The following is a 15,307-nucleotide window of genomic DNA, read 5'->3' as shown; positions in this document are numbered from 1 at the left end:
AGTTTTTTTTTTGAGACAGGGTCTCACTCTGTTGCCCAGGCTAGAGTGCAGTGGTATCAGCATAACTCACTGCAAGCTCAAGTTCCTGGGCTTAAGTGATCCTCCTACCTCAGTCTCCCAAGTATCTGGGTCTACAGGTGTGCACCACCATGCCCAGCTAATTTTTAAAATTTTTTGTAGAGACAGGGTCTCACTACATTGCCTATGCTGGTCTCAAACTCCTGGCCTCAAGTGATCCTCCTGCCTTGGCCACCGAAAGTGCTAGGATTATAGGTGTAAGCCACCACGCCTGGCCGGACATTTTTAACCTTATTTTTCTACTATGCATTCTATATTTCATTTGCCCTCTGTCAGGACCTCAGCTGGTTAGATCTCTTTACCTGGTAGGGTGAGCCAAGCCTTCATTCCTGAAGGATTTGAATTTTAAATGGGAGTATACCACTGCCCTTCGGGGCCCCCTCCAAGTGGAGATGGTGGATGCTTCCACCATCATGTGGTACCAACAGATTGTGCAGAACCATCTATAAACCAGGCTATAGTTTTCTCCTCTTTGGTCATAAGGAACTCGCTATGAGAAGGCAGTGCAGCAGGAGCTGGGGTCAAAGGAAAATTACCTGCTCATGCCTTCCAGACTGCCTTGAGCTTCATTTATTTCTTTTTTTTTTAAATTATATACCCATTTTACAGATGAAAGCCTCATTTCTTATATACCATTTGCACCTGGAGATAGACTTGCTGCTGTGCATGCCCCACCTCATGGTCTGGTGGGTAAAATGTCACCTAACTCATGATAGGAGGCTCAGGCCACATGGTCACTTAATACCCCATGGTTAATGACTTTCAACCTCTACCAGGGCCTAGAAGCAAGCAAAAAGAAAACAGTTATCTGCAGAAAAGGGCATGGGTTTACTCCACAGTCCTAGAGGTTAGCACTATGATTCTGCTGGCCAAGAGGCCCCATACTACATCCCTATTTGACATAAACACTTGGAGTATTATTGGATCTGCTGGCTCATAAGGTCCAAGTGAAGAGGAGCTTGTACTGCAGCCTGGATTTGTAGAATTTGGGACCCCACATACCTCTCTGAAGTAGCAGGCCCATAAATTTTTGTGTTTATCCTCCACCTTTCATTTTGCATATTTTACTAAGGCATCTAAAGTGCTCACTACTTCTGGCTTGCCAGACCCAATCAGCATAATGTCATCAGTGTGGTGATGTTGTGTTATATAAAATGTCAAGATAATCAAGATCTCTGTGGACTACATTAAGGCAGAGAACAAAAGAGTTGATGCCTCTGACACAAGACTGTGCAGGTGTACTTTGAGCCCTATCAGGTAAAAGCAAACTGCTTCTGGTGTTTCTTACAAATAAAGAGGAAAAAAGTTATTTGTCAGGTCAACAGCTGAATAGCAAATACTAGGAGCATTACTTACAACTAGAACAGCAGCTGTAATTGCAGCCATTGCCTGATTAAATTTGTGATACTTTATGGTCATTCCCCAAGATCCAGTTGCCTTATTTATAGGCCAAACGTGAGTTAAATAGGAAAGTTGATAGGTTGCTTTGACCTTAGCATCTTTCAAGTCTTTGATGGTGACACTAATATCTGCAACTTCCCCAGTGACTTAGCTAGGGCTACCAGAACAGAATACCACGGACTGTGTGGCTTGAACAACAGAAATTTATTTTCTCACAGTTCTGGAGGCTGGAAGTCCAAGATCAAGGAGTCAGCAGAGTTGGTTTATGGGGAAGTCTCTCTCTGGCTTGTAGATGACCATCTTCTTGCTGTGTCCTGACATGGTCTTTTTTTCTGTGTACGCACACTCCTTGTGTTTCTTCTTATAAGGATCCCAGTCCTATTGCGTTAGAGTACCACCCTTAGGACCTCATTTAACTTTAATTACCTCCTTTAAGGCCCTGTGTCCAGATAGAGTCACACTGGAGAGTTAGGGCTTCAATATATGAATTTGAGGGGACACACAATTCAGTCTATAACACCTAGGTATGCAGTTTACCTCTGGGTTGCTACCCTCATAGAGAGGGAACCTCTAGGGCAGGGGTCCTCAAACTTTTTAAACAGGGGGCCAGTTCACTGTCCCTCAGACCGTTGGAGGGCCGGACTATAGTTTAAAAAAACTATGAACAAATTCCTATGCACACTGCACATATCTTATTTTGGAGTAAAAAAACAAATGGGCAAAAACACCAGCATGTGGCCCGCAGGCCATAGTTTGAGGATGCCTGCTCTAGGGGCATCCACTTGGCTCTTACTCTATGGGTCAGAGACCCATACCCATGTTAATTGCTAAATATGTCCATTCCAATCATAAATTCAGGAACTGGGGAAATAACCTTAGGGCGTGTTCAGAGAGGCCACCAAGAGAGCTCCTACTTTGGTAGGCTGCAGTGGCATTTTGAGTCCCAAGGAATTAGCATCAATTCAGAGCCAATGTATAGTAATCCTCTAAACGTCTGGATATTTCCTTTTCCCCACTGCACAGTTGCTTCAGTAGAGGGTCACAGGTGTCTATGAGGAAACTTTGGAGGAAAATTTACCATATATATTTTGGCATTGTTGCAGGGTTCTATCTTAAGAGGAGCTGGCCTCCCTTTCAATCAAGGGGCTCTAGGTCTGTTCACAGACTTAGGTCTGGAAACTGGATAAGAGGCTGTGACTCTCCATTGTGGTGACTCCCATCATATTTTTCGCCACTAGACTTCTTGACCACAAGACTCTACTACTCATTGGACACAGTGATTCACGCCTGTAATCCTAGCACTCTAGGAGGCTGAGGCAGGAGGATCGCTTAAGGTCAGGAGTTCAAGACCAGGCTGATCAAGAGCAGGATCCCATCTTTACTAAAAATAGAAAAAATTAGCAGGGCATGGTGGCACATGCCTGTAGTCTCAGCTACTTGGGAGGCTGAGGCAGGAGGATTGCTTCAGCCCAGGAATTTGAGGTTGCTGTGAGCTAGGCTGACGCCATAGCACTCTAGCCCAGGTGACAGAGCAAGACTCTATCTCAAAAAAGAAAAGAAGAAAAAAAAAAGAAAATATTAAAAAAGAAAAAAGACTCTATTGCTTTTCGCCAGGCATGGTGGCTCACACCTGTAATCTTAACACTCTGGGACACTGAGGCAGGAGGATTGCTTGAGGTCAGAAGTTTGAGACCAGCCTGAGCAAGAGCAAGACCCCATCATTACCATTTAAAAATTATATATAAAAGACTTTATATGTATAAAAGACTCTATTGTTCTTGATGGCCAATGTACTCACCTTGTTTTTGTCAGTTAAGCACTCTACTTGGCTCTGATATGCTGAGATACTGTCATCTCCACTCAAATTAGAAAGCCTGTCTCACTGGCAGAATCTCTAGCCACCATCCCTGAATTACAGAGGAGAGTCCCCACAGAGCTTTTCAAGGGTACAGATGCTCCCCTCACCAATATATTTCTCAATGCTACAGTGAACAGAGTGTTTTCTGGACCCTCCTGGGGGACAAAGAGGCCGTTTAGGTCACATACAATAAATCTATTACAACATTCTTTGAATTTCGTCCTCTCCATCAGTCCAGCGAATTTCTCACATTTCAAACTTGTTAAACATGGGTACATTTTAACATTGAGTTAAACATTGAGTCAAATATTTAGTCAACCAACTGAGTAAACCATTACAGCCACTTGTAGCTGCATGAGGTAACACTTTAAATTCAGAATCCCTGACAAGTGCATAGACAGCAATAAACATGGGTCAGTCTAGTGCTGTATTTCATCCCCACAGGTCTGACACTCTAAGATCCACTCCCACATGTATTTCCCAGATTTCTGTCTATATGCCAGAAAAATCTTGCAGTTATTTTGGTGTATAAGTTATTTCCTTCTGAGTCAGATTTTTTTTTTTTTTTTTTTTTTTGAGACAGAGTCTTGCTTTGTTGCCCAGGCTAGAGTGAGTGCCGTGGCGTCAGCCTAGCTCACAGCAACCTCAAACTCCTGGGCTCAGGCAATCCTCCTGCCTCAGCCTCCCAAGTAGCTGGGACTACAGGCATGCGCCACCATGCCCAGCTAATTTTTTCTATATATATTAGTTGGCCAATTAATTTCTTTCTATTTTTATATAGTAGAGACGGGGTCTCGCTCTTGCTCAGGCTGGTTTTGAACTCCTGACCTCGAGCAATCCGCCCACCTCAGCCTCCCAGAGTGCTAGGATTACAGGCGTGAGCCACCACGCCACCACACCCGGCTCTGAGTCAGATTTTGTACTTGCCCCCTTGGAGAATGCTGAGATTTGATCCTAGTTACGGGTCTCGTGGCAACAAGGGGTGGTTTGGGTGGATCGTGAGGAGAATGGCCTATCTTTGCAAGGTGTATCTTCTGCTCCAGGAGAGGTTATTACAGAGTTTGCAAGCAGGGGAAGGCTGGACTCCTCAGACGCAAGTGAATGAGATCCTTCCACTGGCAAGGGAAGCTCAGAGTGAAATGAGAAGCTAAGATTTTCAGATTTGTCTGAGTCAAATAAGATGGCCCCATACCAAGAGTCCTACTCCTTCCCAATCACAGGAAGACTTAGTTAAACTGTGAATTTGATGATGTAATTCTCCAACATGCACACTTTTTATGTTTTATTTGTAGCAAATCAGTCTGGTGGCTACAGACTGATTCTTTTATGGCTATTATAGAAGCTCTACCATTCTCTGACCATGACTTGAGCTGAGAATTTAAAGACTTGAGCATGTCATTTTCTTTCTGCAAGGACTATGATGCAATTAGAAGGATCTGTCCCATACTATAGTCCCCATGATTATCACTGCCATAACAGTCAAGTGTGACAACCACTTGGGCCCCAAGGCCCCTGCTTTAGTTGGCACTTGCTTTAGTTGGCACTTTATCACAAATAACCACAGGTGATAATTTGATTAATTATGACCTCACAGCATGCCATGGATTGGTAGCATCACATTTCTCATTGGCAAAGAGCTTAGAACATTCAAACCTAGTGACACAACCAAGCCAGTTCCCTAACCCCATCTTTTGGGGTCTATTTCTTGAGACCATTTCAAGTACCAATTTCTGTATCACTTAGGGTTCAGAAACCACACCAGTCATGAACAGAATTTAATATAAAGAATGGTTAGGGCTGGGTGCAGTGGCTCATGCCTGTAATCCTAGCACTCTGGGAGGCCAAGGCAGGAGGATTGCTCAAGGTCAGGAGTTCGAAACTAGCCTGAGCAAGAGCGAGACCCCATCTCTACTAAAAAAAAATAGAAAGAAATTAATTGGCCAACTAAAAATATATAGAAAAAATAATTAGCTGGGCATGGTGGCGCATGCCTGTTGTCAAGGCTATTCGGGAGGCTGATGCAGAAGGATTGCTTAAACCCAGGAGTTTGAGGTTGCTGTGAGCTACGCTGATGCCACGGCACTCTAGCCCAGGCAACAGAGTGAGACTCTGTCTCAAAAAAAAAAAAAAAAAGAATGGTTAGAATGGTTAACTAGGTATAGTTGTTAACTAGATAACTGTAGAGGCAAAAAGAAAATTCTGAGATATTAAGGAGGCAGCAAAAGACAGCAGGAAGCACCTAAAATTTCTAGGGCTAAGAGAACAAAGGAAAGAGTTTGGAATTACTAAAACTTAGAAACTTAGAGTAGGGGCTGTGTGGAGCTGAAACTGAGACCTCTAAGTATGATGCTGGTATCTAGTCTCTGAGCTTGGAGGAGGATCTCAGACCTCTGAGGAAGATACTACCCAGCTAGTGCTGGTATCACTTGAGTGGGACACAGTGGAGCTGGTACTGCAATTGTTGGGAAAAACTGCAAAGTGGATTTAGCTGCTGCTACAGGCAGACCCTGCTGCTGCCAGGGTGAAGGAGTGTTTCTAGACGGACCCTCACTGGACTAGGAAGCAAACAAGAGAGTCCCTTCTTCTTCCTCTAGCCTCACGATCTCCCTCTGGTAGCCCTTATTGGCAGAGCCAAACATAGAGCCTACTGACCAAACAGAATTATTATTTGTGGAGCCCCAGCCAGTATTTCATGGTAGAGACTAGAAAGATGGGGCCAGGCGTGGTGGCTCACATCTGTAATGCCAGCACTTTGGGAGGCCAAGGCAGGATGATTGTTTGAGACCAGGAGTACAAGACCAGCCTGGGCAACATAGCAAGACCCCATCTCTACTAAAAATAGAAAAATTAGCCTAGTGTGTTGGTACACACATGTAGTCCCAGCTATTCTGAAGCTTGAGCCCAGGTACCAGGCATGGAGATTAGAGTGAGCTATGATCATGCCTGCAGTCTAGCCTGTGCAACAGACCAAGACCTTGTCTCAAAGAAAAAAAAAAAAGAGAGAGAGAGAGAGAGAATAGAAGGGCAGGTTTGGAGCTCAGGAACAATAACTTATTAACTAGCACAGGTGTCTTTATAAAGTATTTCAAGACAGAAGTGAGCTTAGGTGAAAATTAGCTGATTTTCTTTTCTTTTTTTCTTTTTTTATTGATGGGTCGAATAGTAAATGAGCTGGTTTTTAAGCAAAGATGGAAGGGGATATAAAGTCCAGAGATCATGGGTCTTTCAGGGTTGGAAAAGCTGACCACTTCTGGACAAGAAATAGCACAAAGTTGCTGGGCGAGGTGGCTCATGCCTGTAATCCTAGCACTCTGGGAGGCTGAGGCGGGCGGATTGCTCGAGGTCAGGAGTTCAAAACCAGCCTGAGCAAGAGCAAGACCCCGTCTCTACTATAAATAGAAAGAAATTAATTGGCCAACTAATACATAGATAGAAAAAATTAGCTGGGCATGGTGGCACATGCCTGTAGTCCCAGCTACTTGAGAGGCTGAGGCAGGAGGATTGCTTTAGCCCAGGAGTTTGAGGTTGCTGTGAGCTAGGCTGACGCCACGGCACTCACTCTAGCCCGGACAACAAAGCGAGACTCTGTCTCAAAAAAAAAAAAAAAAAAAAAGAAAAAAAAGAAATAGCACAAGGTAAAACAGAAAAGGTCTTGAACAATATGAGTTGAAAGATGTGATCATCTCTAAAGCAAATATCAAGTTATCAGTGTGGTCTTCCTACTTATTATTTCACATGGCTTCAATGTAGCCACCCATTGAGGACAAGGCAAGCAGGTGACAAAGCAAATAAATACTCTCAGAATATTGGCCTAGATATTCGTCCAAACATTATTCAAGATGTTTCTGTGACATTTTAGATGAGATTAATCTTTAAATCAGTAGACTTTTTTTTTTTTTAACAGAACTGACTAGAAGATTATAAATCAGTAGACTTTGAAAACCAGATTATCCTCCATAATGAAGGTGAGCATCATCTAATCAGTTGAAGACCTTCAGAGAAAAAAGAATGACTCCCTCAAGAGTAAGAAATTCTGGCCGGGCGCAGTGGCTCATGCCTGTAATCCTAGCTCTCTGGGAGGCCGAGGCGGGCGGATTGCTCGAGGTCAGGAGTTCGAAACCAGCCTGAGCAAGAGCGAGACTCCGTCTCTACTATAAATAGAAAGAAATTAATTGGCCAAATAATATATATAGAAAAAATTAGTCGGGCATGGTGGCACATGCCTGTAGTCCCAGCCACTTGGGAGGCTAAGGCAGAAGGATTGCTTGAGCCCAGGAGTTTGAGGTTGCTGTGAGCTAGGCTGACGCCATGACACTCATTCTAGCCTAGGCAACAAAGCGAGACTCTGTCTCAAAAAAAAAAAAAAAGAGTAAGAAATTCTAACAGCAGACTGCTATCAGACTCAAACTGCAACATCAACTCTTCCATGAGATCCCAAATAGCCAAAACAATTTTGAGCAAGAACAAAGTTGGAAGTCTCACACTTACTGATTTCAGAATTTACTCAAAGCTATAATAATCAAAACAATGTCAGCCGGGTATGGTGGCTCACACCTGTAATCCTAACACTCTGGGAGGCCAAGGTGGGAGGAATGCTCAAGGTCAGGAGTTCAAAACCACCCTGAGCAAGAGCGAGACCCCATCTCTACTAAAAATATATAGAAAAAATTAGCCGGGCATGGTGGCAAATAGACTACAGGTGGCCTGTGGTCTCAGCTACTCAGGAGGCTGCGGCAGAAGGATTGCTTGAACCCAGGAATTTGAGATTGCTGTGAGCTAGGTTGACACCATAGCACTCTAGCCCAGGCAACAGAGTGAGACTCCGTCTCAAAAAAAAAAAAAAAAAAAATATATATATATATATATATAGAGAGAGAGAGAGAGAGAGAGAGAATTTTAAAAAACCAATGTGGTATTGACATAATGACAGACATATAGGGCAATGGAATAAAATAGAAAGTCCAGAAATAAACCCTTGCATATATAGTCAAATATTAACAGCTAATAATTTTTTTTTGAGATAGAATCTTGCTGTGTCACCCGGGCTAGAGTGCCATGGTGTCAACCTAGCTCATGCCAACCTCAAACTCCTCGGCTGAAGCAAGCCTCCTGCCTCAGCCTCCTGAGTAGCTGGGACTAAAAAGTACGTGCCACCAGGCCCGGCTAATTTTTTCTATTTTTAGTACAGACGTGGTCTCACTCTTGCTCAGGCTGGGACAGCTAATCGTTTTCGACCAGGATGCCAAGACCATTCATTGGAGAAAATTCAGTCAAATGGTGCTGGGTATCCACATGTAAAAGAATGAAATTATACCTTTATATTACATCATACAAAAATTAACCCAAAATGGATCAAAGACCTAAATGTAAGAGCTGAAATGATAAAACTCTTAGAAGAAAATTTCATGACAATTGGATTTGGCAATGATTTCTTGGATATGACACCAACAGCACAGGCAACAAAGGAAAAGAAGATAAATTAAGACTATACTTTCAGGGATCATTTCTAAGTTCCTTACTAGAGAAATTTCTCTGAATGTGTAGAGCACCAGAAACTACCAGAAGGAGGCGCAGTGTTCTCTTCTCAGGGTGAAGCCTGCTCTTCGGGTTGTTTGGCTGCAACAGCCACTTGCCCCTGATGGTCCTTCTCTCCCTTCCAGGGAGTTAGAGGGAGAGGACACAGTCTGAGTGATTCCTTTCAAAAAAAGAAAGGAAGGAAGAAAATAAAGTAGATAAGTAAAACTTCAACAAAACTGAAAACTTTTGTGCCTCAAAGGACACTATCGATAGGGTGAAAAGGCAACTCATAGAATGGGAGAAAATATTTGCAAATCATAAATCTGATAAGGGATTAATATCCAAAATATATAAAGAACTTTAACAGCAAAAAAACTATACCGTGTTGAGCTTAAAAAAAAAAAAAACACCCTGGCTGGGTGCGGTGGCTCAAGCCTGTAATCCTAGCACTCTGGGAGGCCGAGGCGGGCGGATTGCTCGAGCTCAGGAGTTCGAAACCAGCCTGAGCAAGAGCGAGACTCCGTCTCTACTATAAATAGAAAGAAATTAATTGGCCAACTAATACATATATAAAAAAAAAAAATTAGCCGGGCATGGTGGCGCATGGCTGTAGTCCCAGCTACTCGGGAGACTGAGACAGAAGGATTGCTTGAGCCCAGGAGTTTGAGGTTGCTGTGAGCTAGCCTGATGCCACGGCACTCACTCTAGCCTGGGCAACAAAGTGAGACTCTGTCTCAAAAAATAAATAAATAAATAAATAAATAAAAATAAAAATAAAAAAACACCCAAAAAATGGGCAAAGGAACTGAAGAGACATTTCTCCAAAGATACACAAATGGCCAGTAAGCACATGAAATCATATTTAATGCCACTATTCATCAGGGAAATGTAATTAAAATCAAAATGAAATACCACTTCAAACCAATAATAGCCAATAGGGTGGCTATTATTTTTAAAAATGACAGAAAATAACAAGTGTTTGTGAGGATATAGAGAAATTGGAACCCTTTTGCATTACTGGTGCAAATGTAAAATGGTGCAACTGCTATGGAAAACAGTAGTTCCTCAAAAAATTAAATTACGGAATTACCGTATAATTCAACAATTCTACTTCTGGCTATATACCCAAAAGATTGAAAGAAAGGACTTGAACATATATTTGTATACCCATGTTCATAATAGCATTATTCATAATAGCCACAAGGTGGAAGTTACCCAAGTGTCCATTGATGGATAAATGGATAAACAAGATATGGTACAACGGAATATTATTCAGTCTTAAAAAGAAAGGAAATTCTGATACAAGCTACAATATGGATGAAACTTGAAGACATTATGAAATAATGTCTTAAGTCATTAGTGAAATAAGACAGACACAAAAGGACAAATGTGTATGATATCATTTATATATATGAGGTACCTAGAGTAGCCAAATTTATAGAGACAGAAAGTAGAATGGTGGTTGCCAGGGGTTGGAAAGTAGGAGGAATGTGAAGTTATTGTTTAAGGGGTATGGAATTTTGGTATCAGATGATAGAGTTCTGGAGATAGATGGTGGTGATGGTTGCATAACAATGTACTTACAGGACTGTATACTTAATAACTGTTAAAATGTCAAATTTTATGTTATGTATATTTTACCACAATTTTTTATTAATTTAATTTACTTTAATTTTTTCGAGACACAGTCTCGCTTTGTTGCCCAGGCTAGAGTGTGTGCCGTGGCGTCAGCCTAGCTCACAGCAACCTCAAATTCCTGGGCTCAAGGGATCCTGCTGCCTCAGCCTCCTGAGTAGCTGGGACTACAGGCATGCGCCACCATGCCTGGCTGATTTTTTCTATATATATTAGTTGGCCAATTAATTTCTTTCTATTTATAGTAGAGACAGGGTCTCGATCTTGCTCAGGCTGGTTTTGAACTCCTCGAGCACTCTGCCCGCCTCAGCCTCCCAGAGTGCTAGGATTATAGGCGTGAGCCACCGCGCCCGGCCTGCCACAATTTTTTAAATGGTTAAAATAGCAAGTTTTATGTATATGTTACTACATCCACACACACACAGAGCCTTTGGTAGAGACTTTAGGCCCCTATTGCTTTTACCAGTAGGAAGCAGCTGATGAAAGCTGAGCATTCTCCAAGAAGTAGGTCATATTCACCAAAGCCCGTATCAGATGTGGCCATAAGGGTGTCAACAAGGAAGAGCTTCCCAAGGCACACGGAGGAGCCCATGAAGAACAATGGATGGGATCTAATCAAGGAAATTCCCTCAGCCCCAGGGAAGGAGGCTTTGATATGCCTGGCCAGTGGGAGTTCAGAACTGCTTTGGACCAGTTGCTGTTGAACCTCTTCCATGCTTTCCTTTTCTGAACGGGAGTTTGTACTGATGTTATCCTTTTCTGGCACAACCAATGTTTATTTGGTATGTTTATGAAGTACTGATAACTTGGTTTTTCAGTTCATAAGTCACCATAAGGAACCATATCTGAAGCTGATTAAGAGACTTTGAGCCGAAAAAAAAAAAAATAAATAAATAAATAAAAAATAAAAAAAGAGAGACTTTGAGCCGAATATAGTGACTAGATGAGATGTGGGCTATTTCCCTTGGGAAGGAGTGAGTGTAAGAAGAAACAGATTTGATTCAGAAACAGATTTGACTCAGAAAGACAGTGACATATAAATATCTGTGTTCTCTTCTTGAACCCACAGCCAGGCTTCACTTACCAGTAGGGCTGCCAGATTTAGCAAATAAAAATACAGGATGACCAGTTACATTTGAATTCCAGTAAACAATGAAGAAATTCTAAGTAGAAATATGCCCCATGCAATATTTAGAACATAATTATACCAAAAAAATCATTTGTTGTTTACCTGAAACGCAAATGTTAACTGGGCATGCTGTATTTTACCTGGGAACCCTACTTCCCACCTTCTTTGCAGGTAGATGTGGCCATGTGACGAAGTTCTAGACAGTGAAAATGATGTGCATCTATTCTAGGCTGGCCTCTTAAAACCTCTCTGAAAGTAGAGGACTCTAAGGAGCTAGAAGAGGGCAGCATCACAAAATGGAAAAGACTGGGTGGAACAGGCCTCCCTTCCCAAACCTGCACTAGACTACCATAAACAAGAAAGGAACTTTTATATTATTAAGCTACTGAGCTTGGGGATTGTTTGGTTTAGCAGTTAGCCTACCTTGAATAATATCCCTAAGCCTTAAGTTCAATAGCTTTTCTCATCCTTTCCTTTTTTTGTTTAAGTCTAAAGAAGGTGCTTCATAACTTTTTACTTATTTATTTATTTTTTAGAGACAGGGTCTTGCTTTGTTGCCCAGGCTGGAGAGCAGTGAGGCCATCATAGCTCACTGTAACCTCAAATTTCTGGGCTCAAGTGATCCTCCCCCCTCAGCCTCCTGAGTAGCTGGGAATACAGAAGCACACCACCACACCCAGCTAATTTTTAATTTTTTGTGTTTGCAGACAAGAGGTCTCAGTATGTTGCCTAGGCTGGGCTTGAACTCCTGGGCTCAGTGATCCTCCTGCTCTGGCCTCCCAAAGTTCTGGGATTATAGGCATGAGCCATTGTGCCCGGCCTCTTATTCTTTCCTTAACCTTAATAGCATATGCCCCTGGTAACCATTTCTTTCTTTTTTACTTTCTTTTCCCCCAACCATATGACGTGTTTCTGGTACTTCAATAATAATAAAATAGCTACCATTCATGAAGTTCTTACTATATGCCAGGCACTGTGCTAAGTGCTTTATCTTCCTAACTATTCTATGTGGTAGATGCTATTACCCCCATTTTACAGATGAGAAAACAGGTTTGAGAGGTTGAGCCCCTTGCCCAAAGTCTTACAGCCCCTCCTCCTTCTCTGTCTCTACTCTTTCTTATGACAATCCACCCAAATCATGGCTGCTGTAATTGTCATGTCTGTGTGGATGGCTCCCTGACCCCTCTCCTCGTCTCCAGTTCCACATTTCCTGGCACATGAACGTGCTACTGGCATCGTAAATTCAACATGTCCAAAATGCAGCTATTCCTTTGTTAGCACTGTTCTAGACACTTTTTTTCTTTTTCTTTTTTTTTGAGACAGGTTCTTGCGTTGTCACTCAGGCTAGAGTGCAGTGGCGTCATCATAGCTCACGGCAACCTCAAACTCCTGGGCTTAAGTGATCCTCCTGCCTCAGCCTACCAAGTAAGCTGGGACTACAAGCATGCCCCACCATGCCTGGCTAATTATTTTATGTTTTGTAGAGACAGGGTCTTGCTATTTTGTCCAGGCTGGTCTCAAACACCCAACCTTAAGTGATCCTCCCACCTCAACCTCCCAAAGTGCTGGGATTACAGGCATGAGCCACCAGCCCTGGTCTGTTCTAGATACTTTTCATGAGATAATAGTTAATTCCCAGAGCTACCCTATGTTAATATTCATATCTATGAGGCCGGGCGTGATGGCTCATGCCTGTAATCCTAGCACTCTGGGAGGCCGAGGCAGGTGGATTGCTCGAGGTCAGGAGTTCAAAACCAGCCTGAGCAAGAGTGAGACCCCATCTCTACTATAAATAGAAAGAAATTAATTGGCCAACTAATATATATAAAAAAAATTAGCCGGGCATGGCGGTGCATGCCTGTAGTCCCAGCTACTTGAGAGGCTGAGGCAGAAGAATTGCTTGAGCCCAAGAGATTGAGGTTGCTGTGAGCTAGGCTGACACCATGGCACTCACTCTAGCCTGGGCAACAAAGCGAGACTCTAAGCGAGACTCAAAAAAAAAAAAAAAAAAAAAAAATTCATATGTATGAGGTGGATAGTATTATCTACATTTTATAGATGAGTAAACTAAGGCTTAGAGATTCAGTATCCAGCTCGTTTACCCAGCTTATACACAGTAGAATTGGGCCTGGGGCTGATTTCAAGGCCTAGATGGCAATAACAACACCTCAGCTCCACTCACACTGAGCTCTCCCTGTCCTGTCCTGTTCCATTTCCTGCCTTCTGTATTCATTCTCTCCCTTAACTTTCAAATCCTACCTACCCTTCAAAGTCCAGCTCAACTGCCATTTCTCCACCAAGTCTTTCTGCTACCTCAAGCTGGAAGGGACCTCCACCTTGTGTGAATTTACAGAGGAAATGCTTTATCTTTTTTCTAAGTGCACAAATAAAACTTTAATTCATCCCCATCATTAAAAGTTCAAATAGTTATCTTCCACTGCTCACAAAGAAAAAAAACAAACAAACAAACAAAAAAAAAAAGTTCAAATAGTGAAATATAGAGCAAGAAGTTTAAGTGTCCTTTCACTCCCACATTTGCTCACTTTCTACCTTGATTAATGTTTCTGTGCATCTGCTAGCAACTCTATTAGTTATTTGAGGACAGGAAGCATAGCTGAGTCATCTTTATTTCCCTAAAATGGGCATTAATAAACAATTGCTGAAAGAATCAATTAATTTCAAATCTCTTGAGCACGCACATATTACACTTTTAGATGACAGTGAGAGGGTCTGTTCAAGAAGTGTTTTTTTCCAGGGGGACTGGTGAAGACATGTCAAATGCTCCCTCTCCTCCCACCTTTATTAAAGAACAAAAAAGCATCTACTTCCAGGTACATGAGGCATCTGGTTTCTGTTTCAGCAGAGTCTCAGAAGGAAATGACTTTTCTCTGAAATTGTAGACACCCCACCCAGCTGTGGCATTGTTGGACCTCAGGGTAAACAGGAAGCTTCCTGCCTTGGGTCGTTCATGTCCTTCTCCCAGACTATTAAAGACTGTTAATAGGATGATAAAAGGACAGCTGCTGGCCATAAAATCAGCCCATTCCTTAGATCCTTAGAGAACAGCAACTAGATCCCTCCAAGGCCATAGAGAAAACTGTGTCTGTCTCCAGGCTGTACCAGAAGTGTCCACCTAGATAGGGTCCTCAGTTGCAGGGTTTCTGGGCACAAGCAGATCTAGTGTGGAGGTTAAGCGGAGACTGCCAGAGCAGTGAAATTACACCTATCTTGTTGGGTTTGAGTCACCTCTTCCAACAGGGGAATTATCAGTCCTGATTATCCCCCAAAAGGAGGCAAAGAGGAGAATCTGAGAGCAAAGAACCCAGCGGTCCTACCTTAGCAATAAAGAGCTGAAACAGGACTCTAACTCTTCCTGTAAACAGGACGGAAGTCCCTGGATTTGCAGCTGTTGGCGAGGAGACAGCGAAACAGTATCTGCCAACTGGAGAGACACTAGGGCAGGGGTGATCATCTTTTGCCAAGAAGGGCACTCAGTGTCTTGGCAGAAAGCAGAGGGCTGCCCCGATTTGTGTGTACATTTTCAGAAGCATTTGACTCTGGACCAAATTCTCTCAGCTGTGCTAACGCTGCGGCGATGGATGGGAAATGCTTATTGGCCAGGCTGACCAGAAGCTCCAACAGAGGGTGCTGGGGCTCAGCCAGGAGCTTCCCTTCAGCTGGCAAGTTTA

At 42.7% G+C, this 15,307-nt stretch overlaps 1 non-coding gene across 1 annotated transcript; it reads left to right on the top strand.

The window, feature by feature from the left end:
• Positions 1–8,818: 8,818 nt before the first annotated feature.
• On the top strand, positions 8,819–9,030 carry LOC142869642 (small nucleolar RNA U3). The gene has a single exon (XR_012918226.1). It is a non-coding gene; the product is annotated as a small nucleolar RNA U3 (small nucleolar RNA).
• The last annotated feature ends 6,277 nt before the right edge of the window (positions 9,031–15,307 follow it).

This window comes from Microcebus murinus, chromosome 2 (assembly GCF_040939455.1).
Source record: "Microcebus murinus isolate Inina chromosome 2, M.murinus_Inina_mat1.0, whole genome shotgun sequence".
Taxonomy (NCBI): Eukaryota; Metazoa; Chordata; class Mammalia; order Primates; family Cheirogaleidae; genus Microcebus; species Microcebus murinus.
The sequence above is the reverse complement of the archived record's forward strand: the minus strand, read 5'-3'. Positions and strand labels throughout refer to the sequence as shown.